Consider the following 4070-nt stretch of genomic DNA (forward strand, 5'->3'; position numbering starts at 1 on the left):
ATCCTCACCAAGTGTTACAAAGTTTGACCAAGCAGTATCTCGAAGTATCCTCACTGAGATGTTTGTGACTGAAGAGCTAGCTTTCCGATTTGTAGAAAGAAATGTGTTTCGAAGGCTATTGCATAGCTTGCAACCTAAGTTTAAAATCCCTTCGCGTACTACATTGGCCCGTGATATACTTTCTTTTTATGAAACAGAGAAAATAAAGTTACAAAGTTATCTCTCTCATCATTGTCAAAAAGTGTGCCTTACAACTGACACTTGGACGACATCGAGTCAAAATTTGACTTATATGTCTCTAACGGCACACTTTATTGACAATGATTGGAAGTTGCAAAAGAGGATATTGAATTTTTGCCGGGTTGAGGGTCATTCAGGAGAAGTACTTGGTAGAGCTATTGAAGGTTGTTTGGATGCTTGGAAATTGCATCAAGTTTTTACTGTAACGGTTGATAACGCAACTTCTAATGATGGTGCAATTTTATACTTGAAAAAGAGATTAAATGCATGGAATAGTCTTGTTTTAAAGGGGGACTATCTTCATATGCGTTGTTGTGCTCATATCCTAAATTTGATAGTGAAAGATGGCTTGAAAGAGATTGATGATTCAATTACAAGAATTCGCAATGCAGTAAAATATGTCAAATCATCTCCTATGAGATGTGAAAGCTTCAAAGCGTGCATTGAGCGGGAGAGCATCAATTATAAAGGGCTTGTTTCTTTGGATGTCGAAACTCGGTGGAATTCAACATATTTAATGTTGGAGGCAGCATTGAAGCTTCGAGCAGCGTTTGATTTGCTTGAGTTGCAAGATGATAAATATATTAATGAGCTGAGCAAATCTTATGGTGTGCCTACAGATGATGATTGGACTTATGCGGAGTCAATTTTACCATTCTTGAAAATATTCTATGATGCTACATTGCGCATTTCTGGGAGTCTGTATGTCACTAGTAATAAATACATGAAAGAAGTCTTTAGCATCGGAAGAAAAATCAAGTTGCATTGTGAAAATACTGATTTGAGCATAAAGTTAATGACGTCCAAGATGCAAAGGAAATATGACAAGTATTGGGGAACTCCAAATGTCATTAACATGTTGTTGTTGATTGCAATTGTGCTTGATCCATGTCACAAGTTGGATTTTGTAAATTGGATTTTGGATGAGTCATTTGGTGTTGAAAAGGGAGGAGAACTCAAGTCAAAATTGTCTACTTGCTTGAATTCCCTTTATAATCACTACCAAGGCAAAGAAGATGAATCTCAAAGCAATCAAGATGCAATGATCAATGAAGAGGATGAAGATGATATCCTGAATATTTATTTGCAGTCAACTGGACGTGATTCAGATGCTAAATCTGAACTTGACAGATATTTGAAAGAAGATTGTGAGCCTAGAAACAAGTCGGCAGAGTTGGATATTTTGGGTTGGTGGAAGGGAAATTCAACCCGATTTCCTATTCTTGCACGTATGGCTCGAGAAGTTTTAGCCATACCGGTTTCTACAGTTGCTTCTGAGAGTGCGTTTAGTACAGGAGGAAGGATTATTGACCCTTATCGGAGCTCCTTGACACCATATATGGTGGAAGCTCTTGTATGCACTCAAGATTGGGTAATAGATGACCCATTTGGACTAATTGAAAATTTTGAAGAGATTGAAAAAGCTGAACAAGGTAATATATATTTTTTTTCTTATTGCTTGTTTGTTACTAATTGTTAGTTTTCTATAATTAATGAGATATTTTTTTTATGTAGGGAGAAATTCTTCAACAAATGTTGGCACGCTTGTTTCTCTTGAAGATGATTAGAATATTGTAATGGGCCAATATTGTGTTAGTCTGTTAGATTTGAATTAGTTTATTTTAACTTCATTTAGGTTAGTATCATATTATATCATATTTTGAATGTTGTCATTGACCAAAAAGTAAGACTATGCTTTAGTTTATTAGTATGTTGTATGTGAATATTTTATGATTCTTTCAACTTTTGATTTAGAGAAAGAGGGGAGAGAGAAAGTAGAAGGAAAAGAGAGAGAGAAAGAGAAAGGGGGGAGAGAGAAAGCGGAAGAGAGAGAGAGAGAAAGGGGGAGAGAGAGAGGGATAGAGAGAGGAAGGGGGAGAGAGAGAGAGAAAGGAAGGGGGGAGAGAGAGTGGGAAAGGGGGGAGAGAGAGGAAGGGAGAGAGAGAGAGAGAGAGAGAGAGAAAGTAGAAGGGAAAGAGAGAGAGAAAGAGAAAGTGAGGAGAGAGAAAGCGAAAGAGAGAGAGAGAGAAAGGGAGAGAGAGAGAGAGAGAGAGATAGGGAGAGAGAGGAAGGGGGAGAGAGAGAGAAAGGAAGGGGGGAGAGAGAGAGGAGAAGGGAGAGAGTGGGAAAGGAGAGAGAGAGAGAGAGAGAGAGAGAGAGAGAGAGAGAGGAGAGAGAGAGGGGGTAGGAGAGAGAGAGAGAGAGAAGGGAGAAGGGAGAGAGAGTGGGTAGAGAGAGAGGGAGAGAGAGAGAGAGAGAGAGAGAGAGAGAGAGGAAGGGAAGAGAGGGAGAGAGAGTGGGAAAGGGGGAAGAGAGAGAGAGAGAGAGGAAGGGGGAGAAAGAGGTGGAGAGAGAGAGGGGAAGGGGAGAGAAAGAGGAGGGAGAGAGAGGGGGGTAGGAGAGAGAGGAGAGAGAGAGAGAGAGGGGGTAGGAGAGAGAGGAGAGAGAGAGAGAGAATGGGAAAAGGGGGAGAGAGAGAGAGAAAGTAGAAGGGAAAGAGAGAGAGAAAGAGAAAGGGAGGAGAGAGAAAGCGAAAGAGAGAGAGAGAGAAAGGGAGAGAGAGAGAGATATATATATATATATAGGGAGAGAGAGGAAGGGGGAGAGAGAGAGAGAGAAAGGAAGGGGGAGAGAGAGAGGAGAAGGGAGAGAGTGAGAGAGAGAGAGAGAGAGAGGGAGGGGAGAGAGAGGGGGTAGGAGAGAGGAGAGAGAGAGAGAGAGAGAGAGAGAGAGAAGGGAGAAGGGAGAGAGAGTGGGTAGAGAGAGAGAGGGAGAGAGAGAGAGAGGGAGAGAGAGTGGGAAAGGGGGAAGAGAGAGAGAGAGAGGAGGGGGAGAAAGAGGTGGAGAGAGAGAGGGGAAGGAGAGAGAAAGAGGAGGGAGAGAGAGGGGGGTAGGAGAGAGAGGAGAGAGAGAGAGGGGGGGTAGGAGAGAGAGGAGAGAGAGAGAGAGAGAGAGAATGGGAAAAGGGGGAGAGAGAGAGAGAGGAGGGTAGGAGAGAGAGAGGGGAAGGGAGAGAAAAGGGGAGAGAGAGAGAGAGAGAGGAAGGAGAGAGAGAGAGAGGAAGGGAAGAGAGTAAGAGAGAGGGTGTGAAAACTAGTTTTAGGCATAAACCAGTTTAAACTGGTTTTTTTAATTAAAACCAGTTTTATTTTTATGAACTGGTTTAAACTGGTGCACTGTATTATAAACTGGTTTTAGTGCAGTTTGGTTCAGTTTCTAAACCATTTAAAATGGTTTAGTGCAGTTTCAGTTCAGTTTATGGAAAAACTGAACCATGCACACCCCTAGATACTGTTAAGACTAATGGAGTAGATCCTGAAGTCTACAGGCTCATGCTTTTCCCTTTTGCTGTGAGAGACAGAGCTAGAATATGGTTGGACTCTCAACCTAAGGATAGCCTGAACAATTGGGATAAGCTGGTCAAGGCTTTCTTAGCCAAGTTCTTTCCTCCTCAAAAGCTGAGTAAGCTTAGAGTGGATATTCAAACCTTCAGACAGAAAGAAGGTGAATCCCTCTATGAAGCTTGGGAGAGATACAAGGAACTGACCAAAAAGTGTCCTTCTGACATGCTTTCAGAATGGACCATCCTGGATATATTCTATGATGGTCTGTCTGAATTAGCTAAGATGTCATTGGATACTTCTGCAGGTGGATCCATTCACCTAAAGAAAACGCCTGCAGAAGCTCAAGAACTCATTGACATGGTTGCTAATAACCAGTTCATGTACACTTCTGAGAGGAATCCTGTGAGTAATGGGACACCTCAGAAGAAGGGAGTTCTTGAAATTGATACTCTGAATGCCATATTGGCTCAGAATAAAATATTGACT

The 4070-nt window shown here is 41.9% G+C and overlaps 1 non-coding gene across 1 annotated transcript; it reads right to left on the minus strand.

The window, feature by feature from the left end:
- Positions 1–3704: 3704 nt before the first annotated feature.
- Positions 3705–3812, minus strand: LOC112780264 (small nucleolar RNA R71). The gene has a single exon (XR_003191113.1). It is a non-coding gene; the product is annotated as a small nucleolar RNA R71 (small nucleolar RNA).
- Positions 3813–4070: the final 258 nt, after the last annotated feature.

This window comes from Arachis hypogaea, chromosome 19 (genome assembly GCF_003086295.3).
Source record: "Arachis hypogaea cultivar Tifrunner chromosome 19, arahy.Tifrunner.gnm2.J5K5, whole genome shotgun sequence".
Lineage (NCBI taxonomy): Eukaryota > Viridiplantae > Streptophyta > Magnoliopsida > Fabales > Fabaceae > Arachis > Arachis hypogaea.